Genomic DNA, 13,546 nt, shown 5'->3' on the forward strand with positions numbered 1-13,546 from the left:
TTTGTTTTTACATATATTAATTAGAATTTTTTACCTTTAGAATCCTTAATTCCCAGAAAAAACTAAGAAGTAAGCAATTGTGGTCTTGTAAATGGACAAATAAATACATGCTTTCTCAATGTGGCACAGAATGTTATTTACTAAGTATACTAAAAGATCCAGATATTTTTAGTTTCTTTATAATAAGAGCCCAAAATGGATAATCCTATGCTCAGTGATTAATTTTCTGAAACAGAGTATCACAATATGGTATTATTAATTGCCCTAAGATCCTGAGAAATCACAGTCCCCCTTCCATGTGGCTCATGGATGGGAAGGATGGGAGTGTTACGTGGGGCACTTAATTCTTTATGAATAATCTTCCATGATAGATTTGATTCCTTGGATTTCTTCAGCATTTAAAGGGTATTGTTTGTTACTGGGGACAGGCTTTCTTTTATCAATCTGGATTTTAATGGGTGGTGCAGAAAAAAATACACCCAATATCAGTGGCCTTTCTTTGACCAAAGAGTCTTGGGAATAGAAGCCAAGAGGAGTTCAGTGTTAGAGTTTTATAGAAAAACAAAACAAACAAACAAACAAACAAACAAAAACACAGGGATAGATATTAGGGTGTCAATATTTTCATCCATTTTGGGACTTGGGGGTTTGCTACTCAAAAATATTGACTGTTTTTGAGAAAAGAAGAACATTCTGATGGGCTTCAAGAAAATCTTGGGGTCAAGATAGGAGCCAAAGGGACCAGGAGGAACAGATGATGTTGCTGTTTGGATCCCAGGTGGAATAGGATAAGGAAAGACTTGAAAACCATAATAGGGTATTAAGAAGCCCAACCATTTACACAGTTTGAGTCCTCTGAGGAAGGGAATGGGAGAGGCTGGTTAGGTTTTGAACTGAAAAAGTTGCCCTTGTGTCTATCAGGGCCTTGGTTATCTCTCCCCTATGGTTACATCAACTGTCCCCAAGAAAAGGCAGATCCCTCAAGGTCTTTGGAGTAGCCCTACTGGGGAGATTGGTGGAAGGGGCCCTTTCATTAAGAGAGTAAGGCGACTGACTAGCCTTATCTTGGGTCAGTCCTTTGAGTTTTGGACAGTCTTTTTAAAAAATTTTTAAATGCCCTTTTGCAGTAATAACAGGCACACTTTGGAGTTAACACTTCAAATAGGGGTTTGTGTTGGTTCAGACGTAGTTGTTAACGTTGAAGTTTCATGATTTGTGTGGTTTTCTTTCTAGTGTTTTATTTTCTAAGATTTATTTATTTATTTGAGAGGGAGCAAGTGGGGGGGCACAGAAGAGGCAGAGAGAGAATCCCATGTAGACTCCCCATTGCTCAACAGGGGAGCACAGCCCACAACCCCGACATCGTGACCTGAGCCAAAATCAAATCAGATGCTTAACCCACTGAGCCACCCAGATGCCCTATTTTTTTGTTTGTTTTGTTTCGTTTTTCGTTTATTTGGTTTGCTTATTTCCAGCTAGAGAGACAGACACAGACCATGGAAGCAGAACCACCGTGCTCCCTCTACCAGCTGGTCTTAAAACCCAGGACCCTGACTCCAAAAAGCACCAATGAGCTGCCTGACTTGTCTGCCCGTATTGACCAATCAGGACAAGGCCCTTCCAACCAATCAGGATGGAGCACTTTTTTTTTTTTCTTTCCCTCTTTAGTATATTGGAAAAGCAGAAATCCCGGTGGGAAGCAGAGCAGGGATTTGGTGTAGGTAAGCAAAGCCTCTCCTCTCTTCCAGGAGGCCAGTCTCAACTGCTCCGCGGGTGCTGCTGATAAGGAAATCTGTGTTCTCAGGCGGCCGACCAATCCAGCAGGGGAATCCGGTCCCAGCCCCGGAGCCATTCCGGGCTTTCCCCTGCCCCACCAGCCGCAGAGGCCAGAGAGATGGAGGTTCAAAAGTACAAACTACCTCTTAGTTTGTGCTCAGGGCTCAGAGTTTGAGATTCCTCTCTTCTGGGCCCGCTGGTGTAAAATAAACCTCCCATCCTCCCAGGTCTCCGAGGGCCGCCTGGGTTTTTTGGCCGGGATCCAGTCCGCCTTCCATAGCATCTGGTTCCCTGGCCTGGAACCCCAACCGCGCTGGCCCATTGTCACCACGGGTTTGAGGGCAATGGGTGGGGGGGGGGGGGTGATGGAACGCGGGGGTGACGGGACGAGGGATCCTAAGGAGAAGGCGCGCCCTGCCTAATCTTTGGCAGTCTCCCACCCGGTCCCCTCGAACAGACCCCGCTCAGCTGTTCCCACTTGTCTCGACTGGGCAGGTGAGGACCTGGTTCCCACATCGGATTCCGGTAAGGCCTGGGGTCCCAGGACCAGTCAGGGCCCCCATCAGGGTGGAAGTAGGAGCTTGAACACCTCCGGAGACTTCTTGGAGGTCTCACAAGTAGGACTTCCCAGGGAGAGAAGTCCCTCAGGTCAGGAACCCCCCAAAAGGGGGGTCAGAAGGGAATTTCTGAAAGGAATTCCGCAGGTACAGCCTGGGGGCAGGGGGTGTGGGAGGAACTGTAGTAACCTCGGTGTGAATGCGCGGTGTGAATGCGCGAGTGAACGTGCCGTTTGACCTGGCTTCTCAGGCGAGCTGATTATGTGGCTCCTCGGTCTTGAGACTAAGGAGTCTGCCGAGTGGGCCCCAACCTTTTTCCGTGGTGACCTCATGGGGTCTAGGGTGAGCCTTTCAGGTCGCCAGTCCGGGGTTTATATGGACTTGCTGCGGCCAAGAGGCACCCACGTCTCCTCTGCAAGGGCGGACAGGCGGGCATCTGACTGATCTCCTCTGAAGGGGCACGCACCCTTGTCTGTCTCTGCGCCCCCACACACGGGAACATCACCGTGGGGTCAGGGCAGAGCAAACCTACAGTCTCAGACTGATCAAAATTTCAGGAAGGCGTTTTCAAAAGACTATGGAGTTAGGATGCATCCCAGCAAACTGAGAACACTGTGAGTTACAATGGCCCACCTTTAATGTTGACTGGCCTTCAGAATGTCCAGTTTCTCCGGGACCAGCAGCCAGGCTGTGCCCCAGGCCAGGCCAGGTGCCCTCCAAATGCGAGTACAAAGAGAATCAAGAATCTGAGAGGCACAATAAAGACAAAGAGTCCAACCCGGCCATTCCATGATGTATTATCAACCTTTCTCCACCACCGACCCTCTCCACTGGACCCATGAGCCCACCTGTTCATTCTGGGAAAGAGTTTTCAGAGTGGCCCTGTTGGCAGAGAGGTCCCAACCACCAAAAGCGGGAAACCCTGGGTTCTGGGTTTGACCCTGATCTTGGCTGGGAACAATGTGCCTACAATAAAGGTGCGTTTAAAAAAACAAACAAACAAAAAGCAAGAATAAACCTTGTCCCAACCAGGGTAAGGCTCAAAAGCCCACCCACTTCAAGAAAGAACCCGGAGAAAGGGGGCCTCACAGGCATTGCAGAAATAGACTCAGAGTGTGGTGGGGGACTAGGCTCTCTTCTCCTTGGCCCCCATGAGCCCATGATCAGAATAAAAATAGGGGGCCGAGCAGTGATTTCATGGTTCATACTGGGGCCAAGCACTCTGTTGTCACCTCCCCAGTGGCCTCTTTCAGCAAGAGGACTGCAGCCATCCTTGGGGTTACCAGGACACGGCAATACAACAGCCCTTTTGCCAGGCTCGTCAGTGTAAACCTGGGGCCACCAGGTCCAACATGAATTCCCTTTATGTACCTGATTGCCCCATCCCCCTCCCGGGCCGAGATACACTCTCTAAGCTTGGGGCTCAGATAAGCTTGAGCCCACCGGGCATACCAGTCTCCAATTAAACCCAGGGCAAGAGCAGACAGGGTCTCTGTTACTAGGAATTACCACACCAAGGAAAAAAGAATGGAGGCTGTTCTGCACCCAGGTGGAGCCAAATGGGGCTGGAGTTCACCTTTCCCTTCAGTGTGGGCCAAAGACAACCCACTGGACTAGCCCAGAATCAGGCCCCATCATTGCTGAACTAATCTTGGAAGCCCAATCCCAGACACAAAGGCAATAGCCGCTCCCACAAGAAGCTAAGATTGGCCTTCACAAACATCTGGCCAAACTTAAAAAACACAAGTATCCTGAGTGCCAGTTGGCTTAAAATACCCCCACTCTTGCCAGTTAAGAAGCCAGGAGGTGCTTTGGTGAGTGCTGTGAAGTGTGTAAACCTGGTGATTCACAGACCTGTACCCCTGGGGATAAAAATATATGTTTATAAAAAATAAAAAAAAAGAAGCCAGGAGGGTGCTATCGACCAGCCCAAGACCTGCAGGCCATCAACAAGGTAGGCAGTCATCTCCTAAACCCAGTGGTCCCAGATCCATGCACCCCCCCGCCCCCAGTATGGGGATGGCCGCCTCCCCGCCAGTGACACGCAAGAAGACTACACAAAAGGCACAAATCTGCCAACAACAGGCCCAATACCTCGGTTTCCTCTGCACCCAAGGGAAGAGAACTAGAGCAGGAGAGGAAGAAAGTAATCATCTCCTTGCCACAGCCCCAGACCATGAGGAGCCTATGAGAATTCCTGGTGGCAGCAGAATCCTGCCGCATCTGGATTCCTGGGTTCTCCGCAGTAACAAGACCCCTCTATGATCTCTCAGGGGACGGAATTGAGAACCCCCTGCCCAGACTGGGAAAGCAGAAGCCACCTTCAGAAAGATAAAGTCTGCCCTGGGACGGGCTCCAGCCCTGGGCCTACCAAACAGAGGAAAAAACCCTCCAATCTCTTTGTACATGAAAAAAAAAAAAAATTAGCTCTCGGGGTATTCACCCAGACTGTTGGGCCCTGGCAACCGCCAGCTGCCTATCTGCGAAAGAATCTGAACTCCGTGGCCCACGTGCCTCAGGGAGCTAGCAGCCACAGTCCTACACCTTAAGGAGGCAGACAAGCTCAGCCTGGGACAAGAACTTAACGTCAAGGTCCCTTATGCAGTGGGGTCCCTCACGAACACAGAGGGGCACCACTTCCTCTCCAGCTCTCGGCCTGCACAGTACCAAGGGCTCCTCTGTGAGAATCCATGGGTCACCCTTGGAACAGTAAGCACATTAAACCCAACAACCTATCTCCCCATGGAAGAGGGGAAACCAGACCGTGACTGCACCAGAGTAATTGATGAAGTCTACGCAAGCCATCCAGATCTACGGGATCAAGCCATAAAAAATCCAGAGCTCGGGCTGTTCAGCGACGGCAGCAGTTACCTCCAAGAGGGTGCCCAAAAAGTGGGTTATGCAGTGACCACGACCCCTGAAGTCCTAGAGGCTAAGGCATTACCAGCTGGATGGTCAGCACAATGGGCTGAACTACACACCTTAGACCCCTCAGTCAAGGCAAGCTGGTCAACGTCCACACTGATTCTCGATATGCCTTTGCTACTGTACCTATACAGGGAGGCCGTCTACAAGGAAAGGGGCCTCCCTACTACCGCAGGAAAAGCTATCAAAAACAAGGAAGAGATACGAAAACCCCTCAAAGCCATCTGGCTTCTGAAAGAAGTAGCAATCCCGCACCATAAGGGACACTAAAAAGGAGACGACCCCATAGCAGGGAGACCCCATAGCAGATGAGGCTGCCTAGACTGCGGCCAGGAAAGACTAGCTAGATTAATAAGATCAGGAGTTTGCATACTTTGCCTAATTTAAATGGGTTTGCTTAACAAGAAATGATAGTTCTGTACCTAGGCCATCAGCAAACGTAAATGAAAAATAATTCAGCTGTCTTGGGGCACCTGGGTAGCTCAGCCGGCTGAGCATAGGACTCTTAATTTCAGCTCATGTCATGATCTCAGGGTCCTGAGACCCCCCTGGGCTAGTGTTCAGTGGGGAGTCTGCTTATCCTCCCCCCTCTGCTCCTTCCCACGCTAGCATGCTTGCTCTCTCTCAAATAAATAAATAAAATCTTTAAAACAATAATCATCATCACGGAGCTGGCTCACTGGGTGGCAGAAAGGCCAGAGTGTTCGGCAAAGACACTCTCTAGTTAGAGTAACCAAGACAGATTCATAGGGACTTTGAATACCTTGTGGAATCTTTTCCCTATTAAGGATTTGGGGAAGAAAGCCTCAGGAATAGCTTCACAGTCTTTTTCCCAATTTAAGGGCTCTCCGCTCAGGGAAATGTTCTAGTGGGTTCTATCAGTGAGCTGCCCGCTTCCAGTTTCTCGCTAGGCCTTCACCAACTCGCTTTATAATTAGTTGATACAAACCAGAGAAACTGGGGTCATGTGTTTGCATCACGGTGTTAAATTCCCCTGCAAATGTACAAGGGTCTTTGGTAGCTTTGGGAAATGGTTTAGCTATGGCCCATAGTTCAGGTTTTGACTATGGGGTGAAGGAAGCATGGGCAGCTCCTGCCTCCCCAAGGTTTAACCTTACCTGGGGTCCCATAGGATCAGAAGGCTGTCAGGGTCTCAGGAGGGGAAGGGCTGTTTAGCTAAGGCTGGCTATAGAACAGGAGGGGGTGGGGAAGGGGAAGGAAGAGCGGGGGGGTGGGGGGCAGTGAGCAGAAGAAGGAAGGGGCTTAAAGGTTTCAGCCAATGTTTCTAGATTTCTTAGCTTGGCTGATTCAGTTTCCTGAAGTTTGGGTTTCACTGCCCAAAGGCAAGCAAATTTGCAGGGTTTCTTTTAAAGGCCTCCAATTAAAATAAGCTTCCCCCTCATTTTGTTTAGTCTTACAAACCTTTTCCAGTTATGTGTACAAGTAAACTAATTTGGGGGTATCAAAAATGCCCCGTTTTGGTGAATGGAATTATAACTCATCTCCGGTAATGTGTGTCCAATGGGGCCAAAATTTTACAGCAGGAGCCATATTTCTCAAACCTAAATCCTGCAGGGATTCCAGCAGGAGGCTCTCAGAAGTCCTTTTAAAGGGCGCCTGGGTGGCTCAGTGGTTAAGCATCTGCCTTTGGCTCAGGTCATGGTCCCAGGGTCCTGGGATTGATCCCCACACTGGGCTCTCTGCATCTTCCTCTCCCGCTCCCCCTGCTTGTGTTTCTGCTCTTGCTGTCTCTATGTCAGATAAATAAATAAAATCTTAAAAAGGAAGAAGTCCCCTCAGAAGAATTACTTCCCATAACGGAGTACTCACCGAGAACCTGAAACCAGAATCTCCCACTCAAAGGCTGAGGACAGAAACCGCCCCTCAAAAACGAGCGAGGACAGAACCTGAGCCGGGATTATTTTCCAGGCGGGGGGGGGGGGGGGGATGAAACCGACAAAATGCAATTGATTAAAGTCAAAAGTTCACCTTATTCTGCGAATTGAGACAGAACAGGTGTATAAGCCCCGCTTCCTCAGTATCCTCCAGACGCCCTTCTGAAAGACTCTCTTTGCAATGCTCAGTGCATTTTGGAATCTTCCACAATATCATCGCCTAGAGATTGGAATTATTACAAACTCACAATATACTGCAGCTCTGGTATTTGGTTAGGATGCAGCTGAAGTGAGGTCTTCCAGCTGGACTAAGAATTAAATTTACATGAGACAGATGAACAGGAGGGAAAAATCCTCGGTTTTATTATGTGCCCACAGAGGCCCAATAGTGAAATTGAGACCTGAAGAAACGACCACAGCAGTCAGTTTTTATTCTTTTTAGACAAAGAGATAATAAATTGGTGAGGAATTGACAAGATGAAGAAAAATAGGCATTTGGGAGCTTTAATTAGCAAGGAATTCTTAAGCGGGATTTGAGCTGAGATAGTAAATTAGGAAAAAAAAAGTAACAATGTTTATTTCTGCACCCTTCTCCGTTTTAAAGTCCCTGTCTCTGGTGATAAGGATGTCTTTTTACTTCTTAGTACAAAGAGGGTGCCTTTCAAATGGGAGATTTATTTCCTCCTTTGCACTGGTTGTTTCCTAAGTAACTTTCAGTTAAAATAATCGTGACGCTAAAGCAGTACGTTTTGGATCAGCCTAACCTTGGCCCCTACAAGATCAATTCCTTACTTAAAAATATCTTACTTAAGGGGCACCTGGCTGGCTCAGTAGGTTAAGGTCCAACTCTTGATTTCAGCGCAGGTCATGATCTCAGGGTCCTGAGACCAAGCCCTGAGTTGAGCCCCGTGCTCACTGGGGAGTCTGTTTCTCTCTCTTTCCCTCTCTGACCCTCCCCCTCTGCAGCTCCCCCTCTAAAAATAAATAAAATCTTTAAAAGTCTCTTACTTAAAAAAATAAATACATAGCTTTTCTCTTGAAATTGAGTATCTGAGAATTACATCAGTTCTCCTCAAAGTTCATACTGTGAAACCATGACCTCTGAAAACTTTTGAGGCTCAGTTTTATATGCATTTTATATATTTATATATTATATATATTTAAACATGATAAAATATTTCTGTTTTAGAAAGTGGGAGAATTTTTAGAAACTGAGATATAGCCTGAAATTCTCGGGCTGGCTCCATTCTATCCCTGAGCAAAACTGGACAATGATTATTTGCAGAGCTATTTAGAAACACTGACAGGAAGAAATGGTGGACAGCCAGAAATAGAGCTGGTTCCCCAAGAGTATTCCCCAAGAGTCAGATTAACCTTATTCTTTGCCTTCACAGGGTACCTGCACCGAAAACAGATTTTATCAAGGCATCTGACAATGACTTTGAACCATATTCTGTAGAGGAAAACAAATGGAGAAATGTGTGTCTGTGAAATGGCAACTAAGGAGACTAGCAAATGGTGGGACAAATGATCAAAGACTCAATTTAATGAAGACGGATCCATTAGGAGATTCCTGCTGGTGGATTCTGAGCCAACAAATGAAGACTGGCCTTCATGTCACAACAACTCACAGTAGTTGCCTTAAATGTTAGGTAGAACCAATGAGAACACTATTTCTGGAGGTCAAAAATGGCCACATACTTAACCTAATAGGTGCATGGTTGTCCCACAATGACACCCTCTCTTCTAAATCTCTGGATAATGAATGCTAATGTCTCACTGATACACTGACAAATCCTCACTCCACTGTGCAAATGACCCCCAACATTCTAGATCCACGTTCCATTACTGCCCCACGTATATCCAACATTCCAGCCAAAGTGGACCGCTCACTATTCTCCAAACATACCCCAACTTTCTCGTCTCTGCCTTTGGGCTACAGCTTCTAAAATCCCTTCCTTCTGTCCCGTCCCGTAGCCCTCCTTTGTATGGTGTACCAGGATGGAAATCTGCTCGCAATATACTCCCAGGTGAGAGAAAATGAAGTTTATTTATTTTGTGTCTTACTGGATTCTGTGTTCTTCACCAGCCCCAGCCAGAGGTTATGAAGGGAAGCGAGTCTGCCTAGATTTAGTGGAACTCAGTACAGTCATCTAAGTTGTTCCTGGGGAATGCTTCATGTCTATACGGAAAGCTGAATAGCTGAGCCCTCGGATGGATCAGTGCCTTGCCTGCCTCCAGCTCTGCTCTGCAGGGCATCCGAATGAATGGGGGTGGGGGTTGCAGAGAGTGGCTTGCTGGACCACAGGGTGGAAGCAAAGACTTGGAGATTCTAAAATGTCTCAACCTCAGGAGGAAGGGAAAAGATGAAAGGTAGAGTCTGCTTTTCTCTTCTTCCTCCCTCACTCTCCTCTTCTCCCTTGTGTTTCGTGTGTAAGAATTCTGATCTGGGGTCCCTGGGTGGCTCAGTCAGCTAAGAGTCCAACTCTTGGTCTTGGCTCAGGTCCTGATCTCAGGGTCCTTAGATCAAGCCCCACATCGGGCTCTCTGCTCAGTATGGAGTCTGCTTGAGCTTCTTGCTCTGTCTCCCTCTCCCCATCCCACCAACACTCTCTCTTAAATAAATAAAATCATTAAAAAAAAGAACCCTGATCTACTTCTAAACAGGGGATACCTGAGACCAACAAGAAGGTCATACACAGAGAGCCTAAAAGAACCAATATCTACCCTCCTTCCTAAGCCCTTCATACCATGTCTTACTATTGGAAATTGTATTGTTTGATGTTGCTTAGGTGGTTATTGTGTCTCTGCAGGAAAGACAACAAGATGACAAGCAAGGCCATTCTAGAGGAACCAGACCAGGTGTGGCAAGATGAGGAGGACAAAAGTGAAAGATTATCCAACCAGAAGGTTCCTGAGAAGAAAGGAAATAAATGAAGCAGAATGCTTTGGCAGAAAGAGCCTTTCCTCCAGGAAGCTTTCTTTGCTTTCCTCCTCTGGATTGGACGCTTCTTTTACCTAAAGCAGTTGGACCTCAAACAGTGGAGCCAGAAGTCATGGAAGTTTGTCCTATGTTCTGTAATGCAGTATGGTGACAGGAAGGCAAAGGTCAGGAAAGGACAAACTCACAAAGACTCTGGCCATTCAGCCAACAACCGTCAACCAGAAGGGCCTCCCCAGTGTTGAGCACCGTCCAACCTTTGGATGTTTGCACGTTTGGAGAGAGGAACTCCAATAGCGAGTAAGGTTTAATTTTTTGCCTGCAAGTTGATTGGAGATTTTGAATCAGATCCAATTTGATTTAAAGGAAATTAAGAAATCGGATCGGCTTTGCACACCTGGGTTTGTATCCTGAGCTCCATTCCCACTGCAACAGGCAGTTTATCCTGAGGAAGTTTGAACCCGAAGATGAATCTGGGCATGTGGCCTTTGTATCAATATCCACGCCCTGGTCTTCCCAGTATCCAGTCAGCTCTGGTCTGTGCCCAGGCTACTCTGAGGGCCTGTTACCCGATTATCTCGTTATAGGTAAGATGAACACAGCAGAGCGATACACAAGAGAAGGTGTCCCCGATCTTTCCCTTTTAAGACCTGCCACCATGCTGGGCTTCCCACATGCGTCAGAGTACCACACAATACAATATCTTGCCTGTTTGCACCGCTGTTGGAGAATTCATTAACCTTATTTTTGAGTCTTAACGCATCTTTGCCAAATGATTCCTCTCTTCTCCTTCAGCCCAAATGGCAGGTTCTATATCTGACCCATGCCCTGAGTCAGGTTGCTGCATATAAATGTTAAACAAATGTGTTCAAAATCAAAACCCCTAGAAGTTTCTGAGGCCTGTAAAATCCTGCTCACATCAAAGTACCTTCCCAGCTTTATCTTGCACCACCCACCCCGCACACACCCACACCCACACCACACCACACTACACGCTGGCCATACCCAGTCGCTTCCTAGCCTGAGCCCACCGGATTCATTTACACATTTACACTCATTTACACTAGAAGCACTCTTTGTGCTTCTACACACAGGATTCCTCCTTCCCACTGACCTCTCCCTTCACTGGATAATACCAACTCAAACTTCAAGATCCACCTCAGAGGTCACCATGTCCCTTGCCTCAGGACGACCTAGAAGTCCCTACTCCATGGCCTCGGAGCACTTAGTGAACACTGGTCTGGAGCACAGACATTTTACATGAACTAGTTTTTCAGCTCTGGCCACGAACCCATCAGCTCCCACAGGAGGAAGGACTGTGTCCCGCCATCTTTGTAGACCCGGCATACTGCAGCGTCAGGCACATGGTAAGCAGGTAATAATATTTCTAAGAGAGGGGGCATGAGGGTGAGGGAGTCCCCCCAACTGGCCAGGCTGGAGGGGGCGCCCCTCAGTGGCCCTGGTGATGCTGTGTCAGGGCACCCTGTCAATTCAGGCTTTTTTCTACTTCTAACCAAACCAGATTATCAGAGGAGCTCTATTTGATCCTGAGTTGACATTCAAGAATAAGAAAAAGAAACTCTTGGGGCACCTGGGTAGCTCATTTGGTTAAGTGTCAGCCTTTGGCTTGGAGCATGATCCCAGAGTCCTGGGATCGAGCCCCACATCTGGCTCCCGCTCAGTGGGGAGCCTGCCTCTCCCTCTCCTTCTGCTGCTCTGCCTGCTGTTCTCTCTCTCTCTCTCCCTCTGTCAAATAAACAAATAAAATCTTAAAAAGAAAATTAAAAAAGAAAAAGAAACTCTTAACTAACAAACTGGAAAACTACCCCGAAGGTTAGTTTCTGTGGGGGGAAGTAGCAGTTATAAGACCCCAGACATCATCACTCTTCCCACCACCCAACCCCAACTGGCAGGATTTTGAACAGCACAACCAGAAGGCACAGTGACCCCATTGAGGACATCTTGGAAAGTCACCCCTCAGGACACCTGGGTGGCTCAGTTGGTTGGACAACTGCCTTCAGCTCAGGTCATGATCCCAGAGTCCTGGGATCAAGTCCCACATTGGGCTCCCAGCTCCACGGGGAGTCTGCTTCTCCCTCTGACGACCTCCTCGCTCATGCTCTCTCTCACTGTCTCTCTCTCTCAAATAAATAAATAAAATCTTAAAAAAAAAAAAGTCATCCCTCCCCCACAGGGCCTTCTGCAGATTGTTGCTTTCTTCCTCACCTTGGTCTCAGTAACAGAAGGGACACCCTAGGTATAAGGCTGTAGAAAGAGTACTTCATCACAGGGTCCCATGTGATTCTCATGCTATTCCCGAAACTTAATCCCAGAACAATTTCTTGAGTGTGGAGTCCGCAGCCAGACTGACCTGGTGGGTTGTGTCAGTAGCTGTTCCTCTTCCTCCTCTTCCTCCCAGGATCAGACATTGTCCAAACTCTGGGACTCTGCTGGGACATCCCCAGAACATCGCCCAGGTCGGTCCCCAGCCCTACTCCAGCTCTCCCCTGGGTGCTGCTCACCTGGGTTTTCCTCTGGGGCCTCACATGACCGCGACAGTTGAGCTCTTCATCTGTTTCCAATTGTGGTGCCTCCTCTTTGTCCTGTTTCTGTTCTCGGAGCCACCTCCCCACGGTTACACCAGTCAGAATCGCCCCGGTTCACTTTCACCCTGAGCCTTCCTTAACGCCCAGCTCACACTGCACACCATCTCCTGCCTCTACTCCTGTCCCGCTGCCCTGGAGCTCTAGGGCACCCTCCTGTCCCCTCTGGTTTGACAATTCACTCTCAAGACTCCTGGAACTCAGGAATGCGGTGTGTTTGTGATTACATTCGTGATTACGGTTTCATTATAAAGGATCAGGAGCAGTCAGATAAAGAGACGAGGGGGCAGGGTTTGGGAGGGTCCTGAATGCAGGGCTTTCCTGTCCTTACCCTGTGCTATCAGGACATGTCACCCTCCTGGGACATCAACGTGTCCATCAACCAGGAAGCCCCATTGAGCTTTTTCCTGGGATTCTACCATGGTGGCATGATTTATTGAATCACTGCTGATGAGACTGAACTAAGTCTTCATCCCCGCAATCCTCCCGTGGTCAGACTGATGCTTGTCACAAGATTGGTCTTTCTGGCAGGACTAGCCCCATCCTGAGCCATCTCATTAGCATAAATTCAGGTGTGGTCCAAGGGACCACCAAGAATAACAAAGCTTAGAAAATCCCAAGGATGCAGAGTCTCCTTCTTAGGAACCAAGGATGAAAGGAAGTCAAATTCTATATTGTGCAACCGCTGTATAAAGGCTAATTACTTATCCGAGGTCACATAGGACGGAAATGGTTGAGATGGGTCTCAACCCCAGGAAATACGGTACAGGGCCCACATCTTAAATATTCTCTTTCAGTAAACATTTTAGAGTTGTTTTCAAACAGATTTTGTGCCCTGCTGGTCAGTTT

The 13,546-nt window shown here is 47.8% G+C and overlaps 1 long non-coding RNA gene across 1 annotated transcript; it reads left to right on the forward strand.

Annotated features, from left to right (window-relative positions):
* The first annotated feature begins 2,154 nt into the window (after positions 1-2,154).
* LOC309840459 lies at positions 2,155-11,734 on the forward strand. Its single transcript, XR_014298608.1, has 3 exons — positions 2,155-2,301; positions 8,548-9,183; positions 9,967-11,734. It is a non-coding gene; the product is annotated as an uncharacterized lncRNA (long non-coding RNA).
* Positions 11,735-13,546: the final 1,812 nt, after the last annotated feature.

The sequence above is a fragment of the Mustela nivalis genome, assembly GCF_964662115.1.
Source record: "Mustela nivalis genome assembly, chromosome: 9".
In the NCBI taxonomy this organism is placed as follows: Eukaryota; Metazoa; Chordata; class Mammalia; order Carnivora; family Mustelidae; genus Mustela; species Mustela nivalis.